General features: G+C 43.1%; 2 pseudogenes; both read left to right on the forward strand.

The window, feature by feature from the left end:
* Positions 1 to 10,492: 10,492 nt before the first annotated feature.
* LOC119541726 lies at positions 10,493 to 11,069 on the forward strand (annotated as a pseudogene).
* A 3,970-nt stretch (positions 11,070 to 15,039) lies between these two features.
* LOC119541724 lies at positions 15,040 to 16,398 on the forward strand (annotated as a pseudogene).
* The last annotated feature ends 284 nt before the right edge of the window (positions 16,399 to 16,682 follow it).

The raw sequence follows: 16,682 nt of genomic DNA on the forward strand, positions 1-16,682 counted from the left end.
GCGGACGGTTATTAAGGTGGGGAGCAAGCCGGGAGGGAAGCGCTTGCTCTCATGTTCCATGGCGTTGGTGACCCGATCAATAAGGCGATCATAAGTAACAGGGTCCCAAAGATGGCAAGTGGTGAGCCATGGGTTAAAGGGCAGCAGGAGGTCCCAGTATACTTGCAGCTGCCGGACAGACACCTTACAGCGATGTGTGTCTAGGAGACCAGCCAGAGCACGAACTTGGGGTGCTTGGCGTGCAGATAGATGATTACCCATAGCGGAGTGAGAAAAGAAAAAGGGGGGTTGATTATTGAGTAAAGAAAATGAGGTAAACCGTGGTCGCGAGGCCAAAGGAGATGGCGAGAATAGAAGGCAGGAGCCTCTAGTAGCGAGAGCAGTTTGGGGGGGGGGCGGTCGCAAAGAGGCACACCGCGCGAAACAAAGAAACAAAGACACAAAGGACCACAGCAAAGTAATGGAGGGGAAGAGGGAAAGCTACTGGAGGAAGAGTGTTAGGAGGAATGGGGGGACATAGGAAGAGAAGACGAAAGGTAGTCGGGGGTAAGAGTTAGGTTAACGCGGGAAAGGAAGAGCGGCCCGGGAGCGGAGTGGCGTGGGAGAGGCGGCTCCGGACGTGGAGCGGCGAGGGAGAGGCGGCTCCGCGGGGCGGCGAGGGAGAGGCGGCCCTTACTTTGCAGGCGAGGAGAAGGGGAGCTGGAGAGGCGTCCGGGCGAGCGGGTGGTTTACTGGACCGCTGCGTGGAGAGGACTTTTAATTCCAGGGGCCCCACGTTGGGCGCCAGTTGCGGTCGCAGTTGATTCGTCTGGGGGGGGGGGTGGCGGCCGGTTGCTAAATCCTAGGCTCCCAGGATTGCTCGGAGGGTACCGGCGGCGGGGGCTCTTTCCCGGAGGCGAGGGCGAGGCGGGGGACTTGGCCAGGTCCCCGGCGGGGTGGCGTGCAAAGTATGGAGGGCGGCGAGAAAGGAACAGGCGGGACACGGTTCTTTTAGGGTGAAGAAGCCAAGAGAGCCTTTATTAGGGGAGAGTACAAGCTTATATCGGGCGTTTAGAGGGCGGGGTAGCTGTAGAGGTTAAAGGCTTGGATTGGTTCTGAGAGGGCGCGGAGGTTGATTGAAAAGGGGCGAGAGTTGCTCCGGTAACGGTGTCTGGCAACAATGTATGCGCACTGGTGGTAATGGGAGTTGCACTGGCAACGGGGAGTGTCCGGGCAAGATAAGGGGGTGGGGAAAAGGCGGTTCCCTCCGGCAAGCCTCCCCTAACAGTGTTATTTTGGGTGAGGAAATGGGGCCTGCCTCCGGCCTCACTTTCCCAGGCCCAGGGGGCTGCGGAGGGCGCTGTCGCCCATGCCCACCACCCTCCCCAGGGGCTGATCAGGTCCCCCAGCCCAGGCCCGCCAAGTTGAAGCACGTAATCAGTGTCCCGCAAGACAGACTTCTTAACATGTTGGCTCAGGGAATCTAGAAAAGCTCAAAAGCAGAAGCTGCCAGTTTTTCTCAAAGTTGAGACCTCAAACTTCCACATAGTGCCACTTGCACCATATTCTGTTGGTTAAAGTGACTCACAGAGCCAACCCATGTACTCAAAGCCGTGAATATCAACTATGGAGTTTATTGCTTTTGTTTGTTTTTGCAGTTCTATGATTCTTTTAGTTTGTGTTGCTTTCATTATTCATGCAAGTTGACCATTTTCCCTAGTGGTAGTTTACTATTTGTGTCTTTTCTTTGTGAACTGGTTTTGCAAATACTTTTATTAGTGTGAATTTAAATTTAGAAAGAGTTTGTCAGAATCTTGAACCTTTTTTTCTGTATGAGATTCTCTCATTTGGAATTATAGGGAACAACTAACTCTAAGAATTTCCATTTTTTCCCCAAGATTAACCTTGCTCTGAAGCATTGTACAAGTGTGTATACCCATTGTATAGATGAATATCAGAGTTTGGTAATTTTCCTGTGGCCCCAGCACTCTATTCTTGTCACCAATAATGACAATAATGATAGCAAATAGTTTTTGAGGGCCACTTGTGATCAAATTCCACTAAATGTACTGCCAAGTGGTCATCTAGTATTTGCTTGCATAGCTTTTGTTTTAGGTAATATACTACATTCTAAAATAGAACATTTGGCCTTGGATAACTCTGACATGGAAAATACTTCTTTACACTGAGTTGGAACTTGTCTCTATATCACCATGCTGTACAAAGAGAATTTCATTCTGACCTCCATGACAGATCACAAATTTATGAAGAAAAGTCTCATGTCTGGTTTCCCCCTTCCCCCAACTGTTACTTTTCAGGATTCATTCAACAAGTATTTAATTAGCACCTATTATGGGCTAGACCTAGTTCTAGGCATTGGAGATACAGCAGTGAACAAAGCAGAGAATAGCCCTTGCCCTTATGGAGCATATATTCTAATGAAGAATGGGCAATAAACAAATACATAAATGTAAATGTCAGATGATCATGGAAAATAAAAATAAAGAAAGGATGGGCTAAGGGAGTGCTGAGAAGGGGAGAATTAAAATTTAAAATTAAATTTTGAATAGGGTGGTTAGGGAAGTCCTTTTGAAAAGGTGATACTTGAGGAAAGTCCTGAAGGAACTGGGAGCTAAGTCATGAAGAATCCTGGGAGACAGTGGTCCAGGCCCAGGAGACATTCCCAGCTGAGTCCACCATGCCCTACATGATATGCAAATGTGCATTCCAGATGCTCATCAATTAGCCCACCCCTCTTTTCGGCATTGTGTTTCCCAGAAATGCAACATTCCAAGTGTCCTCTGACTCATACCTTTGAGGTGGCTCATGTTTACACTTTGATGTGATACATGTCATTCAAAGGACTGGCAACAACAGTGTAATTTGTTTTAGCAGAATAAAATTCATCATCCATTCTTCCAGATTACGCAGCAAAACTTTATCAAGGTTCCACCATGCACTTCAGATTAACGACGTTAATTTAACATGATGAGTGAAGCTGTGTGGTGAATTGCTTCCTGCAGCTTCATAAACATGGTCCTGCCCGCGAAGGTGGTAAGGGCATGTATGAGACGTACAAATGGAAATGAAAGACTTTGTAGAGAAACAAATAGGCCTTGGTGATGGATTGAATAAGATCATGGAGGTAACGGAGCTAGGTGGAGAAAAGCCATAGGCTATGGGCTGATTAAAAACTCAGTGGAATGGAGGAAGAAGAGAAAAATTCTCATGCAGATTAAAGAAAAAAACCCCATTGCATTCTGCATGTGTACTGCCTCACTCTCATGGAATGACATTATTCCCTTTCTCAGGGAATTTTATTTCCATGTTTTAATGTTATCTACCGAACATAGATTACTTAAATTCTCAGCAATGTGACTTGAACCATACGATGACTCCACATATTGTATGATCCAGAATTTTCTTTGAAGTCAAGTAATTTTACTCGTTTGTGTGTCAGTGTTGATCGTACTGGGTCACTTTTGCCTGAGGCATGGTATGTTCTTTCAGTCAGAAGATTCAAGTTTTCTTTTACTTTTGGAACATTTTCTTGAATGATATCTTTGAATGTTTATTGTCTCATTATCTCATTATGCATTTCATTTGCTTGTCTTCTATATCTATCAATCTTTTTAACTAAAATTTTAAATTTATTTTCATTTCATTTTATTTGTTTCATTTCCATTTGCTTTTTTTCCCATTTCTGTCTTCTATGCCCTCACTATGTATTCAGCAGTATCTGTTCTCATTTGTGCTTTTTGCAATAATTTCTGCAATAGTTTTATTTCTTTCTTTAGTTCTGTATTTCACACTTTTGCTCATGAACATTCACCTCCTGAGCTCTTGTATTTTTTACTTTTTTTAATTAGTAGAGGCCACTCCTTCAAAAAGTTTTTAAAATTTAAAATATTAAGTAACAACTTTCATATGCTCTGTGGCAGCATTTTTTGGTGAGCATCCTTACTTCCTCTTTACTTTTATTGTTCCTTTCCTCCTCTTTTTATATAGTAATTGTGTATGGTTCTTCTGGTTCCTTTTTGGTATTCATCTCTTGCTGAGGTTCATTTTAGGGATGGTGGAGGCAGAACCATATTTTGGGCCAGGGTTGGAGAATTTACTCCACGGAAATTGACAATTGCTGCAAATCAGGCCTTTTTCTTTCCTCAGAGAGTTGGTTTAGCAGCACACCACTGGAAGTCAGTCTCTACTACTAACCAAGCTTTGTAAAAAATCAACATTTAGTGTTTCTTCATATGTAAAATGGTAATTCAATTCAATTCTATTTACCTCATAAGCTTATTGAGAAGATTAAATGAAATAATGAATGCAAACCACTTTGCATCTGTTTCACAGTAAGAGCTCAAACTATGGGTGCCATTGTTGTTAGCTGTTGAATTTTGTTAGATAATAGTATCTGCATATACTGAGCACACAGGCTGATTTGCTTGCAAGATAGATGTTATCAACTCCATATTACAGGTGAGGAAACTGGAGTTCAAAGAGATCAAGTCATTTGCCTAAGACCATAACCCTAGTAAATGGTGGAGCTAAAAGCTGCTGATCTCCAGCTCATGTACTTTCTGTACTGGTTGGTGGTGGCCTTTAAATTTACCTGACCAAGGAGCTAGCACACGGCAGTACAGGGAAGCCACCTTAGAGCCTTCTGTCAGCTCACCTGTCTCTGAGCCAGGCTGGAGGCAGAACACCCCGTATTTTTTACTTTGTACTAAAATAAAAAAAAAAAAACAAAAGCTTTAAATAGCAATGGAGAGTTTAGAACTGGGTTAATATTCCAAAGGATGTGTGCAGATATATTGGGGGAATAGGAAGGAAAAGAATACTGATGTAATGAATGCATTTGATATCACACAGAACATCTTTCCTGAAGACCAGACCTGCAATCTTCATGTTTTTAAATTAACTTAAAAATGATAGGACTACACGTACCTAACTCTGATTACAGCTTTGTGGGCAGTTGCGGCTTCTGCCATTTTTAGCATACAATTTTATGTAATACTTTGTAAAAGAAACATGACTGTCTTTCAAAAGAGATTTAAAATATTTCTCAGAATAAATATGATCATCAGCTGGAAAGGAGACTGTTCAAGGAGATTTTGGGTTCCTAAGGTGTGTCATTAGTAGCAATTGCTTTATGTGTAAGAGCTTTCTCGCTTAGGGAGAAAAATGGAAGCTCAGTAGTCCAGGCGTAGAAACTTATGTTTATAACCTCCTGGATTCAAATGATTGGCTTTTATATGAGTGTTGTGAAAGAAGGGAGCCAACTCTGTCTCTGTATTCATGCAAAAGAAAGTTTTATTCTACTCATTCCTACAGGTCTTTATAGTATACAAGGTAGTCTCCTATGTGACTGTTTTCAGGTATTTCAGGGAGGGTGCATTTTTTCTAAAGCCATAAGGTGTGATTGCATGTCTTTGATCTCAAGGGACAATGTCTTTGGGGGTAGACGGGAGACAGCAGGAGCAGGAGACAGGAGCACTGAAGGAGCCTGGCGACTTTAACCTTATCTAAATTGCTGCCTGCCTTCAGGCATGCAAAACTTTGGCCTTCTCCCAGCCTGGTGCCCGCCTTCAGGCTTTTGAAGCTTAGGAAGTGGCCCCCCTCTATAACCTATCTGTTAGGTTCGGAGCCGTTCAAGGATCCACACAATGCAGCGAGTCAAATTTTAAGTATAAAGTTTAGATTTATTAGAGGAAGAAAGCAGGTGGGAGCCAGCAGAAAAGAAGAAAAAGATAATGGCTCCCGCTCTCTATCTGAGAGCAGCATTTTTTAACGAAAAAAAGGAACCCACGTTACGTAGGGTGTCTGCTGTGATGTTCTGTGCCTCGACTGGGTAAGTGCCTATCTAGTTTTGGGCTGATTGGTTGGTAGGATTCTGAGACAATATTGTTTTCAGGAAAGCAGCTGCGTTATGTAGCTAGGGAGAGCAGGCCTTGTTGGTTGTTCTCTTATGGACATATCTGACCTTGCCTTACTCGCCTTCGTGGTGCTACTGTGGCTGGAACGGCCGTGAACAGCTTTGAACAGCTTCATTCTTTAGTTCATGGGACACCTGTTTTCTTGTGAGATAAGCTGTGGGGCCCCTGAGTTAGAAACTCCTTCTACATGTTAGTTTCTTCTTCTGGGATCTAACACTATCAAGCCAGGGAACCTTCCGTGTCTCCACAGAGTGTCATGAAAATTTTAATGTGAAGTGAATTGCTAGAAGTGTGACTCTTTAGAGCATGGAGGGAGGAAGGAAAAACCATCAGAGCAGAGTCCCACGACAACTGTATTCACTGCCAGTGTCCTGGAAACGTGGCAAGTTCAGGTTATGGGACCGCCCCTCGGAGCCACATCAGATGTTCCTGTGGAAGGGGCTGGGCTCCCCAACCCGCCCACTGGCTAAGGAAAGGGATCAGGAACTCTGGAGAGTTCACTTGTTTTCATAAGAAGGCTAAAGCTATGTGGAGATCAGAGGCCTGAAATTAACCGTCTTTCAAATTTTAAGGTGTCCAAGAAAGGAAACTCATTTCCTTCCTGCTGTGTGTTTTTCATGGAGAAGTGATCCACTAGAGTTGAGTATAATTTTAAAAGTGGTGTTATCAATTGCTTTTTCATTTCTTCAAACACACACTTACGGAGCATCTACCATGTGCCAGTAACTAGGCATGATCCTAAGGATCCAAGGATTAATAAGATGCAATGTTTTTCCTTCCAAGGCTCAAAAACCCAGTTTTTGACTTAAATAATTTCAGTATGATAAGTTATGTGCTAATAGAGGTATGTAAATGCTATGGAGAGCACTCAGGCCAGCTTGATGGAGTTGGGAAAGGTTTCACAGAAGAGATATTTGAGTACATTTAATTTATTTTCCTTTGTCTGTCTAAACTCCAAGGTAAACCAATAAACATTAACAATATTTACTGGTTGATGCTGCTTCTTAGCTACCAAGACCCTAGAGTACAATGAAACTGTTTTCAAACCTGGCAGTCATCAGATTTACCTGAGGGGCTTGAAAAATTTGTAAGACCTTTAAACCCAGGAAATAATTCCTATGCACACTCAAAATAAGTGGCAAAGATCCAAGGTCCATTCTGTTTGTGAGGCTGTGGGGAAACAGGCCCTCTCATGTGTCAGTGGTGGGAATGTAAACTTGTACAACCTCTGTGCGGGGGAATTTGGCAATGTTGTAAATTAAAGAAGCATTTAATCTTTGACTCAGCAATTCTACTCCTAGAAATGTATTCTAAACACATACCTGCATATGTACAAAATGATACATGCACAAAGATTAGTCATCGTGGCTTTTTTTTCTTTTTTTTTGTAATAGGAAAAGTTTGGCAATAACTCAAATGAGTATCTGAAGAGGATTGGAGAGAATAAATCAAGGTACAGCTACAACATGGAATACTATGAAGCCATAAAAAGAATGAGGAAGATCTCCATGTCCTGAAATGCAATGTTATCCCGAATACTGTTGAGGGCAAAACAAACAAACAGGATGCAGAACTTTTGCATAAGAAAAGAAAAAATAAGAATTTTAATATATATTTTTCTTAAACTTGCCCCCCCCAAAAAAGAACCACTGCAAGATTAAGCCAGAAACTAATGAAAATGATAATGTACTTAAAACTTAAAAAAAAACCTCTTTTCTATTTTAAAATGGTTTTAAAGTTAAAGAAAAGTTGCAAGCCCACTGCAAATAATTTTTCAATCATTTTGAGTGTAAGTTGCCAAAATGATGCTCCTTACCCCCAAATGTTTAGTATGCATTTCTTTCAAACATTCTCCTACATAACACAATACACTCATCAAAATCAGGACGTTACCATCATACATGACTTCCATCTAATCCCTAGACACCATCCAAATTTCACTTGTCTCTAGAATGTCCTTTATAACAAAAGGAACCAGTTGAGAATCACATACTGCACTTAATGTCACGTTTCTGTAGTCTCCTAAACTCTGGAACAATTCCTCAGTCTTTCCTTCACATTCATGAACTTTTTAAAGATGTTGATGATTACAGGCCAGTAATTTTTTGAAGACTGTAGGCCCATTATGTTGAAGAATGTCTCAGTTTGGGTTTGTCTGAAGTTTCCTCATGATTAGATTCAGGTTGTGTTTATTAGTGGGACTATCACTGAAATGACGCATGTTTTCATTATATCTTATCAGATGGTGCATAATTCTGATTTATCCTCTTACTAATGATGGTGACTTTGTATTTTCAAACTATGTAAATATTTTGTTCCTCAACAAGCTTTTGATTAATGAACTAATTTATATTTGTAGGGACTCATGATTTCCTATTTTATTCATGAATTACAATTTTGTTGCTCTCATTTATTTTGAGGCTCAACTTGTACCAGATTTGACTAGTGGGAGCCCTTTTAAGATGGCTTCAGTGTCCTTTTGACATGACTTTATTCTTCTTTGAGTACTTCCTTGCTTTCTGGCACATGATGTTCTAGGCTAATCTGTACTTTCCCTCCCCTAGCCTTGAAATCAGCCTTTTTCTCCAAGGATCCCTGGTTCCTTTTAGTGGAGGATGGTGCTTAGAAGCTAAGATTTATGTGCTTGGTGTGCTCATTGCTATTGGGGCACTGCTGTTCTCAGGCCATCTCAGTGGACAGAGCTAGGAAATGTATGCATGTGTTTGCATTGTGTGTAAATTTACATCTATATTTGTGTATGTGTGTGTATAAATATATATTGAAAACTATGCATTCATTTTGATACCTCCAACTCTAATCTAACAAAGATTCATTCTGTTTTTCTCTTTTTCATATTTGTAACTCCCTCCTTTCATATTTACAGATATCTCCTGTTGGCTCTGTTTCCCTAGAGAACCCTAATTAACACACATGTCAAATGTTATTCCAGCAAATTCCTAGCCAAGGTTTAAAATGCTTATATACAGGCATACCTCGTGTTATTGCACTTCACTTTTTTGCACTTTGTAGATACTGCATTTTTTTTTACAAATTGAAAGTTTGTGGCAACCCTATGTGGAGCAAGGGTATCAGTGCAATTTTTCCATTGTCACATTTTGGTAATTTGCACAATCCTTCAAACTCTTTCATTATTAGTCTATCTGTTATGGCGATCTGTGATCAGTGATCTTTGATATTGCTATTATGATTGTTATTGGGCGCCACGAACGGCACCCATATAAGATGGTGAACTTAATCTATAAATGTTGCGTGTGTTCTGACTGCTCATTCCCCCATCTCTCTCCCTCTCCTTGGCTGCCCTATTCCCTGAGACACCACGATATTGAAATTAAGACAGTTAACAACCCTACAATGGCCCCTAAGTGTCCAAGTGAAAGGAAGAGTCCCACATCTCTCACTTTAAGTCAAAAGCTAGATATGATTAAGCTTAGTGAGGAAGGCATGCCTAAAGTCAAGATAGGATAAAAGCTAGGCCTCTTGTACCAATCAGCAAATTTGTGCATGCAAAGGAAAAGTTCTTGAAGGAAATTGAAAGTGCTTCTCCTGTAAATACATGAATGATGAGAAAGCAAAACAGCCTTATTACGGATATGGAGAAAGTTTTGGTGGTCTGGACAGAAGATCAAACCAGCTACAACCTTCCCTCAAGCCAAAGCTTGTATCAAGAGGAAGGCTCTAACTCTATTCAATTCTATGAAGGCTGAAAGAGGTGAGGAAGCTGCAGAAGAAAAGTTTGAAGGTAGTAAAGATTGGTTCATGAGGTTTCAGGAAAGAAGCCCTCTCTATAACATAAAAGTGGAAGGTGAAGCAGCAAGTGCTGATGTAGAAGCTGCAGCAAGTTATCCAGAAGATCTAGTTAAGATGAATGATGAAGGTGGTTACACTAAACAGTGTAGACGAAACAGCCTTCTATTGGAGGAAGATGCCGTCTAGGACTTCACAGAGAGGAGAAGCCAATGCCTGGCTTCAAAGCTTCAAAGGACAGGTTGACTCTCTTGTAGGGGCTAATGAAGTTGAAGCCAATGCTCATTTACATTCCAAAATTTGTAGGGCCCTTAAGAATTATGCTAAATCTACTCAGTCTGTGCTCTATAAATGGAACAACAAAGCCTGGATGACAGCACATCTGTTTACAACATGGTTCACTGAATATTTTAAGCCCAAAGGAAAAAAGATTGCTTTCTAAATTGCTCACTAACAATGCACCTGGTCACCCAAGAGTTCTGATGGAGATGTACAATAAGATTCATGTTGCTTTCATGCCTGCTAACACAACATCCATTCTGCAACTCATGGATCAAGGAGTCATTTTGACTTTTAAGTCTTATTGAAGAAATACATTTCACAAGGCTATAGCTGCCGTTCCTCTGATGAATCTGGGCAAAGTCAATTGGAAATCTTCTGGAAAAGATTCATCATTCTAGATGCCATTAAGAACATTCATGGGGAGGAAGAGGGAAGTTCATGTGGCTGTGCTGCTCTTGACCTGGTCCCAGCTTGGAGGGGCACAGCTGGGTTGTTGTGAGGAGATGACCTGGTGAGGCTGAAGGCTAAGCATGGGTAAGAGCTGCAAGGTGGTCATATGTGGCCAGGCATCTGTGGGCAAAACTTCAATCCTGGAACAGCTTCTGTATGGGAATAATGTAGTGGGCTCTGAGATGATTGAGATGCAGGAGGACATCTATGTGGGCTCCACTGAGATAGACCAGGGGTGTGTGGGAGCAGGTGCATTTCAAGAACACCCAGGGGCTTCGAGATGGGACTAAGCCGCCCCACCACTGCTTCTCCTGCACAGATGGCTACGTCCTGGTCTGTAGCATGGATAGCCAAAAGTCCTTTCAATGCGTGGAGCTGCTCAAGAAGGAGACTGACAAATCCGAGGACAAGAAGGAGGTCACCATCATGGTTCTCGGCAACAAGTGTGACCTTCAGGAGCAGTGGCATGTGGACCCAGATGTGGGCCAGCACTGGGCCAAGTCAGAGAAGGTAAAGCTGTGGGAGGTGTCAGTGGCTGGTCACTGCTCCCTCTTGGAGCCCTTCATCTACCTGGCCAGCAAGGTGACCCAGCCCCAGAGCAAGTCCAACTTCCCCATCAGCTACAAGAACAAGGGCAGTGGCTCCTTGAATGGCTGACTAGCTGCCATCCTTCAATCACCCTCCCACCCAATTCCAATTTCTGGGGCTCTGGAAGATGGGTTGAAGGGGGTAAGAGAGGTAGGCAAGCTGTCCTTCCCAAGGTCAGCAGGGGAGCTTCCCACTAGGGCAGGCAGCTGGGCTGTCTGGGCTCAGGCCACCTTTGCTTCCTCTCGACTCTGGGAAGTACAGATAATCTAGGTTAGTCCTCTCCCCACCCAAGCCAGCTTTTATCATATCTGCCCCACTATGTCCTGGGGCAGCTATGGGTCAGCCTCGCTTCTATCTCCCCCAGATGGAAAGCAGAGCTACCATGCAGAAGTGCCCAGTTGAGATCTACTTCCTATCGCAGGGGTCCCATCTCCTGTGTTGGACTTCCTGCCAACAGCACAGACATGCACCAACTTGGACTTGAGAGAAAGGGTGTCCAGGTATCATGTATTTGTGTGTGGATGTGCACACATGCATGTGTGTACAAGCTGATTTAGTGGGTGTCCCTTACACCCTGACCTTTCTCCTGTCCTTGTCTTGGCTGGAAGAAGCTAGCCTCCTAGGAAGTGTAATTTTCTGTTTTAGCTCCCCCCCCTCCCCAATTGTTTCTCTTCCTCTTTCTGCTCAGGGAGCAGGTGGGCCTCTGGGTTGAGGTGGGATGGAATGAAGACTGACTGGACTGTGAGTCACCAACTGGCTTTTTGACCCAGCAGGCCCTTTCTCCTCTCTGGGCTTCAGTTTTCTCATCTGTAGGTGACAGGAGTTGCTTAGGTTATCTCTTGGTCCTACCAGCTCTTTGATTTTATAATGCCCTTGGCTTTGGGCCATCTGTGACTCTACCTCTGGTGTCTCCGTCTTCAAGATGCTATGCCTACCAGCCAGGGAGGCTGGGATGCTACTCTCCCTCCAGCCACCAGGGGGCAGGGTGCACTACTCACTCTCAGTTGCCAGAGTGGTGGCTCTGTGCCCCATCAGTGAGACTTCACACCTACCCTACTTGACCGCTGGGGCCGGTCTTCACTCCCTGTGGTTGTTTTAAGTTATAACTTAAACTTAAACTTGTTTATAAAGTACCTGTATTTATATGCCTGCTGCCATGGTGAAGGCTGGACAAGATGCTTATCTAGCCCTTATTACCTCAGATGCCTGATCAGAACAAGGCAAACCAGTAGCAGCTTCTTGGGCTGACAGTCCTTCCGTCTGGGATCCCGAGGGTGGTTACACAGACTTGCTATAAAGTGAGCTTATAACCCACGACTACCTGTGCCCACTTCATATTTCTAATGTGCACACCTGGCATAGGTGAGACACCATAACAAGGCAGTCTCCCATACATGCCCCTTCTCCCCAAAGGAGAGGTGAGCAGGGGCAGGTGGCTCTGGGCTGGGCGAGCAGAGTTAGGGTATTTAGAGGCTTGGGCTTAACGTTCATTTATTGATGCACTGGACACAATAAACCACCACTGCTTGTTATCCAAAAAAAAGAAAAGAGTAAAAGAACATTCATGATTCATGAGAGGAAGTCAAAATATCAACGTAACAAGTTTGGAAAACCCTCATGGATGATTTTGAGGGGTTCAAGACTTCAGCAAAGTAACTGAAGATGGGATGGAAGTAGTAAGAGAACTAGAATTAAAAGTGGAACTTGAAGATGTGACTGAATTGCTGCAATCTCATGTTAAAACTAGTGGATGAGGAGTTGCTTCTTATGGATGAGCAAAGAAAGTGGTTTCTTGAGAGAAAATCTACTCCTGATGAAATGCTGTGAACATTGTTGAAGTGACAATAAAGGATCTAGAATATTACATAATCTTGGTCGATAAAGCAGTCGCAGGGTTTGAGAGGATTGGCTTCAATTTTGAAAGAAGTTCTACTGTGGGTAAAATGTGACCAAACAGCAGCACTACATGCCACAGAGTAATCTTTTGTGAAAGGAAGAGTCAGTCGATGCAGCAAACTTCACTGCTGTCTTATTTTAAGAAATTGCCACAGCCACCCTACCTTCAGCAATCACCACCCTGATCAGTCAGCAGCCATCAACATTGAAGCAAGACCCTTCACCAGCAAAAAGATTACGACTTGCTGAAGGTTCAGATGATGGTTAGCATTTTTTAGCAAAAAAATATTTTTAATTAAGGTAGGCACATTGTTTTTTTAGACACAATGTTTTTTTTAGATATTTTAAAAGACATCATAAACTACTATATAGTGTAAACATAGTGTATATGCACTGGGAAAGCAAAAAATTCATGTGACTTGCTTTACTACCATACTTGCTTTATTGCAATGGTCTGGAACTGACCTGCTGTATCTCCAAGGTATGCCTGTAGCATTGAAATCCTGCTTGAATTCAGAGGCTAGGGAATGGCATATAGTAGAATGATCCTTTATCCATAATCTCACTCTTCCCTTCACTGTCTGCATACCATCCTTACTTGTCTTTAACTGAATCATTCTTCCTTCTCTCCTGTTTCCTCTCCCTGGCATGCCCCCTACCTTCCACCTTTAATTGATTTAAATGCTACTCATCTACTACTTTCTTCAGGAAGGCTGGAGTCCAGGTGGCCCTAATATGTGCTCTCATAGCAACTGTACTTATTTAAAGCACTGTGCTGGTTTCGATGTATTATATCCCCCAAAACACCATTATCTTTGATGCAGTCTTGTCTGGGCAGACATATTAGTGTTGATTAGATTTTGGAATCCTTTGGGTGTTTCCATGGAGATGTGATTCAATCAACTGTGGACAAGGCCTTTGGCTGGACAATTTCCATGGAGGTGTTGGCCCACCCATTCAGGGTAGGTCTGAATTAAATTACTGGAGCACTATATAAGCTCAGACAGAAGGAGCAAGCTGCTACAGCCAAGAGGGACACTTTGAAGAATGCACAGGAGCTGAGAGAGGAACTGCATTTTACAGAGACATTTTGGAGATGGCTTTTGAAAGCAGACTTGTGCTCGAGAGAAGCTAAGAGAGAACAAATGCCCCAAGAGCAACTGAGAGTGACATTTTAGAGAGAAGCTGAAGCCTAGAGAGTAACATCCTGGGAGAAAGCCATTTTGAAACCAGAACTCTAGAGCAGACATCAGCCACGTGCCTTCCCAGCTAATAGAGGTTTTCCGGACACCACTGGCCATCGTCCAGTGAAGGTACCCTTTGTTGATGGACACTTTATGGCCTTCAGTCTGTAACTTTGTAACCAAATAACCCCCTTTATAAAAGCCAATCCATTTCTGGTGTTTTGCATTCTGGCAGCATTAGCAAACTAGAACAAGCACTTATCACAATTACAATAATTAATGGCACAATGAGTTGTTTGAAGTCTGTTTCCTCACCTAGAACATGAGTTCCATGAGGGTGGGGATTGTATCTGGCTTAATCACTCTTGTAACCCAATGTGTAAGTGTTGCCTTGCACACAATCGATTCCCAATAAATGTTTTTTTTTCAGTGAATGAACGAATGAAATAATGTATTTTTCATCTATGCAATCCTCTTCAACAATGTTCAAGAAACATTTATTGGGTGTCTTCCATGTGCCAAGTAGTCTTCTAGGTGCTGCAGATTCAGCAGGGAACTAGATGCAAAATCTCTGTCCTCAAGGGATCTTAAACCCATGGAGCAAAAAAAAAAACAACTTCAAAAAATTGTTAAATATAACACAAACACAGAAAGCCACGTAAAGCAGGTGGCCAGTACAATGAATTGTTAGAAGGCACCTCCCTGCCCTCTGACCCATAACCCCTTCCTTTATCAGGAGCTAGGAACTTCTGCAGGGTCCCCTCCCAATTACAGCCCTCTCCCCCCGCTGAAAGTAACTCCCCTCCTGACTTGCATGCTTTGTAGAATGCTGTTGTAACATCATTGACAAAGTTCAGGACTCTGCCCTTAAAATTCTTCTGAGCCCCAGCCTCCCCACCCCTCTCGCAACACTCAACTCCGGGAACCCCCCCCCCCCCCCCCGTGCTCACCTGTCCGCCATGGCTGACAAGGAAGCAGCCTTTGATGATGCAGTGGAAGAACGTGTGATCAACGAGGAGTACAAAATATGGTAAAAGAACACTCCTTTTCTTTATGATTTGGTCATGACCCATGCTCTGGAGTGGCCCAGCCTCACTGCACAGTGGCTTCCAGATGTAACCAGACCAGAAGGAAAAGATTTCAGCATTCATCGACTTGTCCTGGGGACACACACTTCAGATGAACAAAACCACCTTGTAATAGACAGTGTGCAGCTCCCTAATGATGATGCTCAGTTTGATGCATCACACTACGACAGTGAGAAAGGAGAATTTGGAGGTTTTGGCTCAGTTAGTGGAAAAATTGAAATAGAAATCAAGATCAACCATGAAGGAGAAGTGAACAGGGCCCGTTATATGCCCCAGAACCCTTGCATCACTGCAACAAGGACTCCATCCAGTGATGTTCTTGTTTTTGACTACACGAAACACCCTTCTAAACCAGACCCTTCTGGAGAGTGCAACCCAGACTTGCGTCTCCGTGGACATCAGAAAGAAGGCTGTGGGCTTTCTTGGAACCCAAATCTCAGCGGGCACTTACTTAGTGCTTCAGATGACCATACCATCTGCTTATGGGACATTAGTGCCGTTCCAAAGGAAGGAAAAGTGGTAGATGCGAAGACCATCTTTACAGGGCACACAGCTGTAGTAGAGGATGTTTCCTGGCATCTACTCCATGAGTCCCTGTTTGGGTCAGTTGCTGATGATCAGAAGCTTATGATCTGGGATACTCGTTCAAACAATACTTCCAAACCAAGCCATTCAGTTGATGCTCACACTGCTGAAGTGAACTGCCTCTCTTTCAATCCTTACAGTGAGTTCATTCTTGCCACAGGATCAGCTGACAAGACTGTTGCCTTGTGGGATCTGAGAAATCTGAAACTCAAGTTGCATTCCTTTGAATCACATAAGGATGAAATATTCCAGGTTCAGTGGTCACCGCACAATGAAACTATTTTGGCGCCCAGTGGCACGGATCGTAGACTGAATGTCTGGGATTTAAGTAAAATTGGAGAGGAACAATCGCCAGAAGATGCAGAAGATGGGCCAGCAGAGTTGTTGTTTATTCATGGTGGTCACACTGCCAAGATATTTGATTTCTCCTGGAATCCCAATGAACCTTGGGTGATTTGTTCTGTATCGGAAGACAATATCATGCAAGTGTGGCAGATGGCAGAGAACATTTATAATGATGAAGACCCTGAAGGAAGTGTGGATCCAGAAGGACAAGGATCCTAGATATGTCTGCACTTGTGATTTTAAACTCCCCTTTTTTCCCTCTCAATCCTGAGATTGATTTAACACTGGTTTTGAGACACAGACTTTGTTTGGCTATCCCTCTATAATTGCCATCAACAAATGCTATTAGCCCAGACATTGGCTGTTTTTCTAAATATTAACTGGGGGACTTGATTCAGCAAAGCCACAAACTTATATTTAAATTTTCTTCAGGAATTTTCTAGAATCAAACCCAGGTCTGAAGTAGACACAGAAAGGGGAATATAGTTGTGTGGTTGTTTTTCTTATGCTATATTCCCAAGTTTTTCAGACTCATTTCAGGTTAGAGTGGATAATGAATAGAGCCGTGTTGGGTAGGCGTCTGA

The sequence above is a fragment of the Choloepus didactylus genome, chromosome 8 (genome assembly GCF_015220235.1).
Source record: "Choloepus didactylus isolate mChoDid1 chromosome 8, mChoDid1.pri, whole genome shotgun sequence".
Taxonomy (NCBI): domain Eukaryota; kingdom Metazoa; phylum Chordata; class Mammalia; order Pilosa; family Megalonychidae; genus Choloepus; species Choloepus didactylus.